General features: G+C 37.2%; 1 protein-coding gene and 1 long non-coding RNA gene across 2 annotated transcripts in view; both read left to right on the forward strand.

The window, feature by feature from the left end:
• LOC132029871 (uncharacterized) overlaps nucleotides 1-16,376 on the forward strand; it is a 115,899-nt gene that overhangs the window by 35,269 nt on the left and 64,254 nt on the right. The gene's annotated exons all lie outside the window — the stretch shown is intronic.
• LOC132069289 (uncharacterized) lies at nucleotides 9,943-10,501 on the forward strand. Its single transcript, XR_009417729.1, has 2 exons — nucleotides 9,943-10,094; nucleotides 10,192-10,501. It is a non-coding gene; the product is annotated as an uncharacterized LOC132069289 (long non-coding RNA).

The following is a 16,376-nucleotide window of genomic DNA, read 5'->3' on the forward strand; positions in this document are numbered from 1 at the left end:
CAGGAGACGAAGTCAATGGTCCAAAGAGAGCATTGGTGATATTAATGAGGAGGTAAGCAAGCACACCAGGCTAAAATTCTTATCTTGGAGGACAAGGATCTGCAAAATAACTCTGAACAGCACAGAGAAGAACTCAACAGGGGATATGTTGAGTATGTAAGGTGGTTGGGGCTTCAGGACAATCTGATGAGATAAAAAACTTAGACCAACTGGTTCAAGGAAGGTGATTACAATACAAGATACTTTCATAGCATTTTAAGAAAAAGAAGATGAAGGCCTCACCTTCATAGAATAAAGAACCACAGAGGAGCTTGGATTCAAGGAGAAGAGAAAATCTCTAAAGCTGCTATTAAACACGTCAAAGGTTTTTCAATTTGAATCAGCAAACAAATGATAATAGAATTCTTAATTGTATCCCTACTATGATCAATGATCAGGATCATGAGCATCTCACTGTTATTCCAAATGAGGAGGAAAATAAATAGGCAATTTTCAGTATGAATCCTGAAAGCAGTGCAGGACCTGATAGTTTCAATGGAAAATTCTTTCAGTTTTGCTGGAATTTCATTAAAAAGGACATCACTGCCTTTTTCATAGAGTTCTTCAAAGGTAAAAAACTCACAAAGTTTTCTACTCATACCTGTTTAGCACTAATCCCAAAAGTTGAATCTCCCTCCACCTTTCAAGAATTCAGGCCCATTAGTCTTGGTAACTTTACCAAGAAGATCATCTCTAAACTAGTTGCTAAATTCACAAAGTTTTCTACTCATACCTGTTTAGAACTAATCCCAAAAGTTGAATCACCCTCCACCTTTCAAGAATTCAGGCCTATTAGTTTTAGTAACTTTACCAACAAGAACTAGTTGCTAAGAGACTTAGTCCTCTCTTGTCCAAATAAGTTTCAGATAATCAAAGTGGTTTTGTTTCTAGGAGATTAATCACTGAGAATGTAATTCTTGCACAAGAATTTGTGCATGATATTGGGAAATACAACAAGGGTGGTAATATGGTTATGAAACTTGATATGGCTAAAGCCTATGACAGATTGTCCTGGTCCTTATTCAAGGTCCTTTAGAGATTTGTTTTTTGTGATAATTGGATTGACATGATTAGAAGAATTGTTGATAACATATGGTACTCAATTCTGATTAATGGAGCCAGACAAGAGTTCTTTCATTCTTCACAAGGGCTCAAACAAGGTGATATTGTTTCCCCAGCTCTTTTTATCACAGCGGCAGCTGAAGTTTTTTCTAGATCTTTGAACAATCTAGTCAATCACAACAATTTTATCCCTTTATCCATAAACAAAAAAGGACCACAAATTAATCACTTAGCTTATGCTGATGACATTGTCATCTTCTCAAGTGGTAATTATAAGTCTGTAAGGCTCATTATGAAACAAATAAGAGGCTATGAAAAAGCATATGGGCAAAAGGTCAATGAGAGTAAGAGTTTCTTTCTCACTGGACCAAGGACCAGTCTTTATAGAATCAACAGACTAAGGCAATGCACTGGTTACATGGATAAGACCTTTCCATTTACATATTTAGGCTGCCCCATTTATTACGTAAAAAGAAAATAGAATACTTTGATGGTATGGTGGCTAGAGTGGTAAAAGGGATGAATAGTTGGCAAAGGAAGATGCTGGCAGTAGGCGGAAGAGCTGTTTTGATCAAAAGTGTCCTCCAGTCTTTGCCTACCTACACTCTATCAGCTCTAAATCCTCCTAAGGGTACTATTAACCTTATCGAAAAGCATATGGAAAGGTTTTATTGGGGATCATCTGCTGAGAAAAGAAAATATCATTGGAGTTCTTGGGAAAATCTTTGCTACCTTAAAGATGAAGGAGGGATTGGAATCGGAACCTTTTTTGACATATCCAACACTTTATCCATCAAAAGATGGTAGAGACTGAGGACTAAGCAATCTCTATGGGCTGATTTCATGAAAAAAGAAATATTGGTCTAACAAACACATAGTTCAGAAGAAATGGTACCCAGGAAATTCTCAAGGGTAGAAGAATTTAGTATGGGCCAGAAACCATGCTGAAAAGCACATCAAGTGGAATATCAATGCTGGTACTTGCAATTTTTAGTGGGATACCTGGACCAAACATGGTCCTTTAGCTGTGATCCCATCTGTTAAAAGTGATGGCCTTCTACTTAATCTCACTGTTAAAGAATTTATGCTTAATAGATCGTGGGATGAAAGAATTCTTTCATGTATTCTACCTCCCATATTATTCAAGATATTAAGGACATAGAATATGGACCTGAAGATCTAGATGATGACCCGGTCTAGAATTGCACAGAGGATGGTATTTACACTAACAAGACTGCCTGGCACATCATTAAAAAAAATAGACAAAAAGATGATTTTTTGAGCAACATTTGGCACAAAGCTATACCCTTCAAGGTTTCTTTCTTAGTATGGAGATTATATCATGGAAAGTTGCCTTTCAATTAATCAATCAATAGACTTGGAATCTACTCTAATGAGGCATGTTTTTGTTGTACTAACCTGTGATTGACTACATTAATGATACTTTTACTCATGGAGAAGTTGCTGAACATATATGGAGATATATTGGAGCCCCTATTGGAATTATCCATCAACTAGGTCCAATCAAAAGAACTATTCAAAATTTGTGGGATCAAAAGGCCAAGAACAATATTCATAAGTTGATTATTCACATTGCTCCTATCTTTGTTTGCTGGGAAATCCGAAAACAGTGGACTTCTTACAAATATGCAGATCAAGTAATTGTGTATAAGAAGAAGATGGAGTACCACATTATTTGGAACATCATTACTGCTATGAAAATGATGTTACCCAGTTGCAACATTACTGGAAGCTAGCCTACAGTTTGTGAGAGAACTGAAAAGCTCAAACCAGTGGTGAATATCAAACAAGTTACCTGGAATTTTTTAGATCATGGAGAGTTCAAAGTGAATGTGGATGGGAGCTATATTAAAGAAAGGTGCAGAGCTGGTATACAAGGGATCATCAGAGACAGTAATGGAGACTTTTATAGGCTTTTTCCAAACCTATTGAATGTTTCAGCAATAATTTTTCTGAAGCAAAGGCTACTAATTTTGCTGCCCAGTGGGGTAAGATAATGGTCTTAACAGGGTTCTTCACTACAAAAAAAAAAGGATAATTTGTGGAGGTTGAAAGTTGTGATTAGCGGGGATTTTAGCCTCCACTAATTGCTTGAGGAGGCTAACCCCCCCCCCCCCCATATTGCAACTTTTAATCTCCGCAAATTATTCTTTTTTTTTTGTAGTGATGATTGAGATGGACTCTAAGATCATCTGTGATATGCTCAACAAGAAGAGTACTATCAATATGAATCTTAAAAATTTGATTCAAAGTACCAGCAGGGGTAATGACACTGTGGACTTCAAGCATTGCTCCAGAGAGGCTAACAAGATTGTTGACTATCTGGCCAAACTTGCTTCAACCAGTGGTAATGAAACTATATACACTTCATATCATCAACTGCCACAAGAAGTGAAGGGATTAATCCAACTTGATAAGTGGCAATTCCCTTCTATGAGAAGGAGATATGATAAATGTAACTTTTTTGTAAGTTGATAGAATAATTCTGACTAGAGAAGGATCTTGTATAGGCTAAATCCTTCCTTTAATTTTTGGATATACGTGCAGTTAACCAAGAGAATTCTGGCTAGCGAAGGATCTTGTATAGGCTAAATCCTTCCTTTAATTTTTGGATATACGTGCAGTTAACCAAGAGAATTCTGGCTAGCGAAGGATCTTGTATAGGCTAAATCCTTCCTTTAATTTTTGGATATACGTGCAGTTATCTCTTGGTTAGAGGTTTCGTTCATGTCCCCCTCTAACATATGTAATTATTTTGCATCAATAGACATGGTAGGGGTCAAGCCTAACCCCCCACATCATAGGGATCACAGCCTATGGTGATGGCTTAATTTAAAAAAAAAAAAAAAGTGAAATTCTGTTTTACCCCTTTGATGATTGTTGACACCTAATTTTCACCGCGTAAAACGTATATTTTAATTTTTCATATTTCCCGAGTCCAAGACGGAGTAAGGATGCCCTTAAAAAATTTAAAATTTAAAAATCCCAAAAAATTGACGTTTAATTATTATGTTCATAAAATTAACAATTACAAGAAATTACGAATTATTTACTTTTACAAATTTGATTTAAAAAGAAGACATACATTCTGTTCCATCTAGCTCGAAAAAATCATTAATTTAAAACAACGTATGAATTACGGCACTGTTGATTGCATTTTTTCGCATTTTTAAAATATTGCTCGGACCTATCGTATTTTAAAACGACGTGTTATGAACTTTATTTTTTTATATATACGAACTTACGTGTTAGTTTTATACAAATACATAGTTTCATGAAATTGTACATGTTTATTTAACTTATGTACAAGGGACCTTTTAAATCATGTTTTAAACTCAAGGAAGGCCTTTTTAAAACTTGTTAAATAATTTTAAAGGGGGGGGGGGGGGTATATATTTGATAAGGGACCAAAGTTGCAAACCAGCAATGTCACAACCCATTTTAGCCTAGGTCATGCGGGCACCTACCATTCCCACCTCGGTAGGCGAACCCTTAACTCAATGTTCACAATCAATAAATATAATAGCGGAAGAAGTAAAATGACGTAAGTCTCACAATATAATATAGATAAGTGCGGAAGTAAATGAATCCACCCCAGTATTTGGTCTGGTCATACAAGAGCATCTAGATACGAATGACTCTGGTCTGAATAATAATACATAAAATGTCTCAAATCATGTCTTGAAGGAAAAGTAAGACATAAACAATAGAAGAGTCTTCGAGGTCAGCGGATGCCATGCTCACCCCGGAAAACTCAAGTAGAAGCTGAGGAGTCGATCAGCCACGAGTCGAGAAGAGATCCGGCCGATACTCGCATTCATAAAAGAACGCAAAGCTGCGGCAGTCAAGACAAACAACAAGATCGGTAGGCATCATAGGCCGACTAAGCATAGTTAACACAATTCAGAAAATAACGCAGATAAACAAGTAGACCAATCATGCATGGAACAATATAATCGTAACCGAGTATCCATCAACATCTATGTAAGTATCTAACCCCAATATAATAAGTCTGAGTATTTCTAATCCTTTAACAATCAACACAATAGAAACAACAACACAATCGTCATAATACAGTCATCACGACATCTCACTCAAGTCATAATGCAATGCAATGCAATAATGGTATGAATGTGATGCCATGCCATGCTATGCAAATGAGATGTACACATGTACTCTGGATGGAAATATCGATATCCCGGCAGCACAATCCAAAGGTGACTCGCGAAGTCTGAGTGCCACCCGTCTCGGATCTTTGCCAAACAAATAGACGGGACCCTGGCTAATTTCTCATAGGGGGAGTCTCACCGGCACCACTCTGGAGGACTCGCGGAGCCCATGCACTACAATCGAATCCGGGATAACATCGAAATCAGCCATGCACAACGATGCCCGAATATAACCATTGGATATCGGCCTCCTCACAATCCCTCAAAGAGTTATCAAATATCAGTTTCATAAATCAGCTATTCCGGAATTAAACCTTGGACATCGGCCTTCTCATAATCACTCAAGCAAAAGAGTTTATCAAGTATAAGTTTCATATAAACAACGATTTCAGAATGGATCTTCGGACATCTGCCTTTTTCACAATCACTCAAGTAAAAGAGTTTATCAAATATCAGTTTCGCTCAATCAACGATACCGGATCATCACCGGATATCAGCCATGCATGACAATATGAGAGAATGCGTGCAATGCATAGGTAAATCATCAACAAGCAAGCTCAATAGCATAGGTACCTCAACGGGGTTCGCCAACAATGTATTACATCACAATACCAATAGTGGGTATGCCAACATATATCAATAACTCAAGTACCAATAATGGGTACGCCAATAATGTATCATAGTACATATACCAACAACGGGTATGTCAATCCTATCCAAATCAGGACAACAAACAACATTCGATATCTACCAACTACACATGGCATCAAGCCAACCCAATTAAACAATCAAACACATATAATGGGGTGGCTAGTCCCAACACATATCAGGGCCCAACCTAAGGCAATATCCATCCCAACTTCACACCCGAAGGTTCACATGCTGTCTCCGACATCATAATCTAAATATATGATTCATTATACTAAGTCTCACCAAAGGTAAACCATAACCTACCTGGACCGCCGAACTGCAACACCAACAAGTCACTCTATCGCCTTGCCCTTTCTCTGAAGCTCAGAACCAAAGTAGTCTAAGCACAATCGAATTCTAAATTAGAAATCATGAATAATGATACTAATATTGCTATGATATCGATTAGGTCCATTTTAACCCTAGAAATTGGGGAAACAGGCCCATAAGGGAGAAATGGGAAATTCACGGGTAAAATACCAAATTGAATCCTAGGTAATCATAACCCCATCATTAATTGTTGATTTAGCTCAAGAATTATCCCCTAATATGATTTTTAGTAAAAACCCCCAAATTGGGTATGAACCCTAATTCTCCAAATCCAAAATTTAACCTTAAAAGTGAAAGATATATGATTACTAAGCTTAGATTCATCACATTTTAACATTAACACCATCAATTTATCAAGTATATTCTTAAAGAAAAATCTTCCAAAACCCTCTTTCAAATTCAATTTCTAAAGGATTGAAAAGGGAAGGGAAATTCTAAGATGATTGTGATTAAGGACAAGTAAAGGATTATACAAGGTTTTACCTACAAGATTTCCTTCAATTTGTCTCCAAGAACAGCCTTCCTAAGCCACAAAATTGAGATATGAAATAATGAGGGTCTAAGACTCATTTAATGCACAGTCACTGTCCGTCACCGCTGTAGCAGTAACTGGACCGCCCCAGCGGCCACCTGATCGCTTCAACGGTCAAGCCAAAATGACTTGGACTGCTTCAGCGACAGGGCTACCACCCAAGCAGTGCCGCTGCTGCGGTGCTAGTGCCGCCAAAGTGGGCACCAAACACCAGAACCTTGGCCCAATATTTTCTTTCGATCCAATTTTCGACTAACTCCCGAGGCCATCTGTTCACATACCAGATACCTAGTCCCACACAAAAACGCGCTACGAACGAGCCTGTGGCCTCAAAATTCTCAATGGAGGTCTTGTTGATCGAGTCACCTACCGATGCCTTAATTCCCATTTCCCATCTAATTTCCCAAAATGCAACAGAATGCATTGGGAACCGAATCAAATGCACATACAAGTTCTAAACGACTATCTGGACCTCTCGAAATTGACAGAATTATGAAAAAAGTTCTTTGCCCAAAAGTCAACTTCGGGTCGACTACTTTCACTTCTAAGTCTATATTTTCACCAAAGTTACCCGAATCCAGTCTAGACACCTTGGGAAGTGTGTCAACGGTCCCCTCGGGTTAAAAGGGACCACCGAGCACCATTCGTCATACTATTATCCTGCCCACACGGAACACATATAGTCCCCAAGGTGGTGTTTATCATTATCTGATCATATACTGTTCATCAAAACACGTGCATATATATAGGTAAGCCCTCACGACAATAAAAGAATGATATACAGAATATACAATGAGGGCCACATAACATCTACTACCCACACATGAGTATCTACGAGCCTCTAACTAAAACACTAAAGTCATGAGGACGGGACAGGACCCCGCCATATCCAAGTATGTACACAAAAGAATATATTAGAACTGCACCTTCGGAATATGAAAGTGCTCCTGTGTAAGCTGGTCTGGCTCCTAGGAAGCTGGATCGTCTCCCTGTCTACCTGTGGGCATGAACACAGCGTCCAAAGGAAAAGGGTGTCAGTACGAACAATGCACTGAGTATGTAAGGCATGCATTATAACATAATAAGGAAACAAGAGCATAAAAGTTAAGAAGATAACCGGTGACTACTTGCCTCTTAAGGCGGAGTCATGCATGCAAGCTTATAAATTAAACATCATCATATCATATATTGCTGCGGAACGTGCAGCCCGATCCATATATCATCATATATCAAAATATTACCGCGAAACGAACGGCCCGATCCATTACCCATATATCCCACGTCCGGGCGTCCCGCGTCCGGGACGATATCATAATATACCAACTAATCAGGTGGCTATGCATCTATAGCGCCTCACCTTTCCCATGTCCCCTATATACATATACATATATAATATAAGTAGCATGCATGAGAGCCCAAGTAAAGCTACGACTTTATCAGAGTGACGTAAGGTTGTGAGCCTCTGATTACATTATGGCATCATCATCATCGCTATGTCTCACCTTGAAGGAACTAATACCGTGAGGTGAGCCAATAATGAACAATAGCATCAATGAGATCATAAACATAGAAATACCGACATTATGAAAACATCATTGTCATCATCACTGTCATAAAACATATCTCATAAGAAGCTCTTGAAGGTCTTTAACTTCCATTTTTAGGGACATAAGAAGGTCATGGAAGTATAGGGGAAAGATTATAGTACAGGAATCATGCCTTGAACGAGCCTTACATACCTTTATATCTCCTTAACGATGTCTACTAAGACCTCTCCTTCCGGGCTCACAATTCTACATACAAAAGGGTTCGTACGAAGATTAGATTGTTGGAAGTATACTTAAGCTTAAACTAAAGCGGCTAAGGCTAATGAAAATTAGGCAGCATTTCCTCTGTTTTGACAACTTCTCCTTATATAATAAAACAACTCCCAAACATCATAACAACGCCCATAATATTATAACACGTAAATTCCCTTGAGTCAGACATTATTTAATTTCCAAATTCACCTCCAAGATCCTCCATAACCGCAACTATAATACAACATCATACTTATCATTCACATAATACCTCCTCAACATCATTAGCGTCATTCATAACAAGATTATACTCATATTATACCATGAATCATAACTCAACTACCTTTCAACCCAGCATACCATTATTTGCATATTTTGGTTCATATTCCATATTTGTTTCTATTTCAAGTTCTTCAACTATTCAACACCATCAATAATATAAAACAATTGTAGAACTCACCTTTTTGTTGTGTAGAGATGATATTTGAATAAAAGTACTCCACTTGAGAAGAACTCAACTCCAATACCAAAGAAATTCTTAACTTCTATCAACCCCAGAAAGCATCCACACCTTTGATTCTACCAACTTTGGATGTTTGATCCTTGATTCCTCTCTTAGATATGTGTTAGTGTGATATGGAGAACATTCAAAAGGCTTAGAGAAGGTTGGAGAGGTGAAAATGAGAAAAAGAAAGAGGGATCATACATATATAAAAATAGAACTCGGACTCGACCTGAAACCTACGGTCTACTATACGGATCTTATAATTTATAGGGTCCGTATAATGGACCGTATGTTTCATCCAGAAACTCACCCTTCACTGGAAGGGTCCTACGGTTAGGTATACGGGCCGTATAAAATATACGGTCCATATATATGACCGTATAATCCCCAATTTTTCCAAATTCGTTCTCTTCGCTTCATTTGATCTCGAATCCTTATGGAACCTTCTTGGTACTTATGTAACACCTCCTTAACGATCTAACAAACATTATAACTCGTCCTCAAGACCTTACTAAATATTCGTTAGTTCGATAGCCATGAAATCCTTCCCAAACATAGCTTATACTCCATTTCCTTTGACGAGCCTAGTTTCACCAAGTCATATAACTTAAAAATCTTCTCGTATATGCCTTAAGGTTTCCAGTCACCCTCTTATAGTCGTGAAGGTCTCATGTTCGCCTTAACCTGGCGTTAATCTATTCACGACACAACGACATGAAATTGCTGAGGTGTAACAGAAAGTGCCTAAAGAACTATAACGACCAAACGAGTCGTTACAAATGACTTCGGTCCCATTTTTCCCGTCTGCTTATTCTCTCCAACTCTAACCCCTTCAATGGCGATTTAGGGATTGAGTTTTGCGATCTTTTCCATGGCCATTTCATGGCTGCTTTCGGGTAAATTCTTGAGGGGTTTTTCTCCCCTTGTCTTCCTAACACTAATGGCAGGTTTATTTCTAAATTTTAATCACGTTTCATGTTCAATTCGAAATCCTAATTTGGGAATTTACTCTTATTTTCTCTGTGTCATAGGAGCCATGGACAGGGGCCTTTGAGCCTGCTGTTATCTTGGCACCATGACACACAAATGGAGAGAATTAAAGGGGGAAATCCCAAGATATTCGAATCGGTTAGGGAATTTTGGGGAATTTTATCCTTTAATGTACTATGTGAACATTGTGTTGTACTAATTTTGGCTGCTTGTGTGACTCACTGTACTATCTTAGTATTTCCTATTTTTGCTGAATTTTATTTGGATTTTTTAGGGTGTAATCCATCAGATATTTTTATTTTGTTGTGTGATTTGTACAAATTCTGATAGGTTATAGTACTACTAGTACGAATTTGTGGAGAAATTGGTTTGTCTTTTATTGAATTTCAATTTGTTTTATTTAGGGTTTGAGAATGAGGGGAAAATTCTGTTGAACTTTAGGTTTTACCTCTTTTGCCTTAAGCCCTACTCCTATTACTATATATAGAAGGTCTCATGACTATTGAAAGGATCCGAATTTTTCTTTCTAAAAAACCTTAGAGCATTAAGAAATCCTAGAAAGTCTTTAAATTTTCCTACGAATATACTACACTAATATCTGAAAATACTACTACTATACTATATAAGAATGCTATAAAAAGACTTGTACTACTCTGGGAATAGGGATTTATTACACAAAAACTACAAAAGCAAGGTTGTTTTAAGGTTTCTTTGGTTGTTGATCCTATTTTCTTTAGTAAAGAGCCTCAGTGGCCAAGTTGAAGCGTTCAACGTCGGCCTAAAGTGTTGATCCAATCCCCACCTTTGATCCTTAGGTTGCCCTAACAAAAGGTAACATCTTTGTTTTAACTTACCTATTCTCTTTTGAGGTTATTTTCATTTAATGCAACTTGTTTATTAACTGTTGAATGAGCTTATCTATATGGTATGGTGATAATGTTGTATGGTTTGCTAATTTGTCAGTTGGTAATAATGCCTGAAAGTGACTGAAAAAAAAAAAAGGGGAAAATGAACTTGTATATGCAATAATGTTGTTGTATTGTTGCTGATGGTTGATGATTAGTTTTTTTTTTTTTTTAATGATTCAAAGATAAAGTTGTATAGCCTATAGTCAACACGTTTCATTGTTTTCTTTTGGTGTTGAGATTTGTTTAAGGTGATTCTATGTTTTAAGTGGTTTGATGGCTCTGTTTGGGTCTGTTTAGAAGATAAAAATATTAAAACAAGAAAAGTAACTTGTATAGTTTAGTGTTGGAGTCTTAAGTGTTCTTTAAGACTGTTTTAGTGAAAATATTAGTTTTAAGAGGTTTGAAAGAGGTTTTAAGAGGTTTGAAAGAGATTTTAAGTACTAACTAGTAAGTTGAAGGTCAAAATAAGATTAAAATAAAGTAGGTATTGGTTTGCTTGTGTACTGTCTTGCTTATTAGTTTTAGGGGATTGGGATTGTTATAGCCCGTATTTTGTACGTTCGGAAATTTCAAAGTCGGCGTGGAAAGTTAAGGGCGAGATCATTTTCAAAAATCATTTTGATGTACGAGTTGTCATGAATATCATTTATGATTATTATTAGTATGGAAATATTGTGAGAGGCTAAGGGCAAAAAGAGAAATTCGCAAATGCGCCGTAAAAATAATGTGGAAGATTAGGGGCAAAATGGTAATATCGAGGAAAGTCGAGAGGCAAAACGGGAATTTTACAAAGGAGTTCATGAAAGTTCAAAAAGGGCCATATTGGCCATGTGACAAAAAAAGGGAAAGGAAAGAATGAAAAATGATGACAAATAAGTCATCTTTTGTTTAAGAAAAGAAAAGGAAAATTCTAGAAAAGTGGTGAAGAGGAGCCATGTGTTCATATTTCTTTAGTAGAAGTCATGCAAAAATATGCATGCATAAATAAGGAAATGATGATAAATAATTAGTCATCTTGTTATAATTTAAGAAATTCAAAAAAAAAAAAGAGAGAAAATTTCTAGAAAAATGAAGGGAAAGAGCATGTGCCCTTCACATGTTGTAGGAATATATATATATATATATATATATATATATGTAGAAAGATGACCAAGTCATCTTATTCATTTTTATTCTCTAGAAATTTCAAGACTTGGAAGAACAAAAGAGAAGGAGAAAAACTAGAGGGGCCATTCGGCCATAGCAAGAACCAAGAAAAATCTTGGAAAATTTTTCTTCAAAAAATTATTTTCTACTAGTTGAAGGGTCCTTAGCAAGTTGGAGTGTTCATTAGAGCAAGAACAACACATATTCTTGCAAGTTGGAAGTTCTAGCTAAGTGGAAAGTCAAGAGAGAAAGGTAAGAATTCATTCCCTTTTATGTTATGGATGTTTGTGCATGTTGTTGTGTATGAAAATGAGTGAAATTCATGGAGAATATGGATATAGGTGGCCGTGAGTTGTATATTGTGTGTATGGCCGTGTATATTGTTATATTGTGAAGGAATGGTGACAAAGTTTTATTTAGTATTTTGGGTGTTGTGTTGTGGATTTTATGTTGTTAGTAAAAGCTTAATGATCTTAATGAAATTGTAGTAGTTGGAGACTTGTTTTAGAAGCTCATGTAAATTGAATGTAATGTTCTTGCATAATGGAAGATAATGTTGTTGTTAGTGTGGTGTTGTTAATATGATGTTGTTAGTGTGGAGTTCATGAATTTGGAAGAAAAGGAAATGTATTGTTATTGGTCTTATTGGAGTTGGAAGGTGTTGGATGGATTAGTGTGTTGATCAATCGCTTTGAAAGTCATGAATTGAATTGAATTGAATTGAATTGAATTGAATGTTGTTGCTAGAATAATTGTTGGTATTGTTGATAGTTTGGCCGTTGAATTCTTGGATTGTTGTTGATGATTTGGTGTAAGACTCTCGGGATGGTGTATTTACGGGAGAGATGCTTTCAAATTTCGCAGATCATAAATGAATTTATTTGAAAAATCAAGACAAGTGTGCTTAGTAATGAATCTAATGGTTGCATCAATTTTCTTGAATGTAGAATAGCGGTAGCGAGCTTGGACAATTAAGCGTAGCTAGTTGGTCGTGAGACAGGTATGTTAAGGCTCGTCCTTTTTCCTTCTATGGCATGAATCATACGTCGCGATTTTATAAATGCTCCCATAACGCCCTTATTTTCAAAGGTTGGAAGTTATGATTTCAAAGCATGATTTTCCTTCCTAAAAGTTTAGGAATGTTTTCCAAAATATCCATTTTTCTTCAAAATCCAAGTTTTACGATTTTTGAAAGTTTTTATGATCAAAACAACGACTATGATTTTATGATGACAATGATGATGCTAGATATGAGAAAATGACTAGGACGAATATGTCAAGGATATGTTCTTACCATGAATACGACGATATGAAATGTTAAGCTAATTTTTGGATAATGACTATTTTAGAGGTTTCAAAGTATATGAAATGATATGTCATGACCCTGTTTTATGTTTTCCCGTGATGTTATCCTTGATTGATAGTCTCGCCTTATAATTGTTCCTTCAAGGTGAGGGACGATCCCGATTATCCATAATGTGATCGGAGGTTACCGACCTTACGTCACTCCGATAGAGTTGTAGTTTTCACTTGGGCTCTCATGCATGCTTTATTTTTACATATGATTTATTTTATGACACCGTGCCGTCCGAACGGGCGGCCGGGCGTACACACCACCGCAGCGGGCGATTACACCCCGGACGCGGAAGCCCGGACGCGGCTTATACACCGTTCCTATATGGACGGGCGTTATACACCGTTCCTATATGGACGGTATTATACACCGATCGGGTCGGGCGCTTACTTCCGTATATTTACATGTTTTTTTAAAAAAAGCTAGCATGCATGGCATCCGCCCTGCGGGGCACTCGGATGACAGATTACGCCTTTATTCCATGGTCTCCGGCTCGAAGCGTTACACCGTACCTATATGGTCGGGCAAGTCCACCGCACCTATATGGTCGGGTGCTTACACACCGCACCTACACTGTCGGGCGCTTACTTGTAGTATCTATATAGTACTCCAAAGGTAAAGTTAACTTGCACAATATCTATCGTAGTAGACAAACGGTAGTTACAGTTATATCACTCTCTCCTATGTCATGTTTTATGTTCTCTATTATGGTTTCGTGATATTACTCATGCCTTACATACTCGCACATTACTCGTACCGACGCCCCATTTCGTGGGCGCCGCGTTTCATGCCGCGCAGTACACCCGGCATGAGTAGAAGCCGTTACGTAAGACGTTCCAATGAGTTGGTAGACTCCATTTGTACCGGAGTTCTCGCCGAGTCGATTATATGTCTTGGTGCGCTTGTTCGAAGCTAGAGACTTTGCGACAAAGTCGTGGGTCTAGTGTGTCGGGCGAAACGGTTCCACTAGCCGATGTGTTTTTATTATACATTATACTACAGAGCCCTTTTGTTTACAGATTGTGTTTAATTGGAAACGACAAAAGATTTTGAAAATTTTACTATGTATTTTATTTTGTTTAATCTAAGAATTCAAAGAAAGTATGTATGTAATAAGAGTCAGCGGGTTCGCTCGGCTCCGAGTATGGGGTCGGGTGCCCATCACACCCTAGTAAAATCGGGGTGTGACAGGGATGACACTTTACATTTTCATGACTGATTGGCTATTTGTTCTGTGGTTTCTGTGCATTTATAGTCCTATTGGGGTTGTATTAAGCTCATGCTAAGCCTGTTGATTGTTTTTTTGAGCAAGTTCTGGGTCACCTAACCTGGTTTACAGTTAGTGGACTATCTTAACTCTTGCCCTCTGTTTCATTTATGAAGTTTAAAAGTCTAAGGTGTTATTCATTTGACTTGAGGTTGTTTGAGGTCCCCTCTGTGCTTTTTTTTTTCTTTTTTCTCTGAATGCCTCTAGGTTCTGTTGCAACTACTTTAGTATAAACTGGTTTTAAAAACGGTGCTAAGTTATCACCTTTGTTTGGGATAGCCTTGTTATCTTTTTGTGATTTCCAATACCTATCACCTATTTGGACTATGAATGACCCTCAAGGTCAGTTTCAATTTTTAAAAGTCACCTTAAAACTAATGAGACATTTGTCTAAGTATTACTTACCTATATCTGAACTAGAAGGAATTTGAATCTTCATTTGTTTGCCGTGTTAAGTGTTTTGAACTGTTTCTCTCTATAGAGGCTGATTTCTGATAAGATACTTTTGTAAAAAATGAATCTAGTTTCCCCTCCTTTGCGAAAAAAAAAAAAGGAATAAACTGATCTACTAAAATTACAAATGGGATTTTATAAAGCATCAAATGACTGCTTTGTTCTTATGTGTACACTTTGTTATTCCTTTGAAACCCTGAAGTACAATGTTAGCTTTGCACTGTTTTTACTACTTCTGAGCTTGGTTGAGTATCTAAGAAAAATGCTTAAAGGATTGAGTGTGATGCCTCTCTTTTGTGATATACCTCCCTTATCATTTGCTGGTGAAATCTGAGACTGCTCCCTATGTATTTTACCCTTATCTGTCTGTTGGAAACTGAACTATGTCTAATGTGCTGAATTGAGTCTAGGATAGTATCAGGTTCCCCCCCCCCCCCCCCCTTCTGTCCATGTTTTGATTTGTTGAGTCTTAACTAGAATCCTATATGTGCTTTTGTGTAGTTCTGGGGATGAGACTAGCTGAACCTGAACCATTTTGGGACCATACTCAGACCCCAAGCTAAAACTAGTCTAGAAATGGCTCTAGACTTCTAAAATTGCTTCTGAGATAGCCTGTTGATAGTAAATGAATCTAAAGAATGGTTTCTAGCACTACTTTAACCTTTGTTGACTTAAAAAATGAATTTCTAAGTTGTTTAAATCCTTATTCCATCCCTTTGGTTATTGATTTCACCTGAGACTTGAATTTGAAGACTTGTTTGATTTGCATTAGTGGGGCTAGGGGACCTACAATTGCATTTGAATATTGTGACTTGTCTCTATGATTAGTGCTCTTTTAGTTGGTTCTTGGTCACTGTTTTTTGGATATCCTATACATAGCAAACCACAATGAGGCTGAGCATAAGAAAGCTAAGACAAAGACTGAAAGATGTATAAAGGAAAAGAAACTAAGTGCAGGGTCTGTTTCTTGCTTGTTTGCCTTCATTTGGTTAATTCTGTGATTCAAACACCTGCTCTCTATATTCTGTTCATGCCCTATCATGTCTTGATGTAATGTTTTGAACCTAAGTTGAAAATTATGTACCTCATAGCTCTCAATAGGACTTAACGC

The sequence above is a fragment of the Lycium ferocissimum genome, chromosome 9 (assembly GCF_029784015.1).
Source record: "Lycium ferocissimum isolate CSIRO_LF1 chromosome 9, AGI_CSIRO_Lferr_CH_V1, whole genome shotgun sequence".
NCBI classification, from domain to species: Eukaryota; Viridiplantae; Streptophyta; class Magnoliopsida; order Solanales; family Solanaceae; genus Lycium; species Lycium ferocissimum.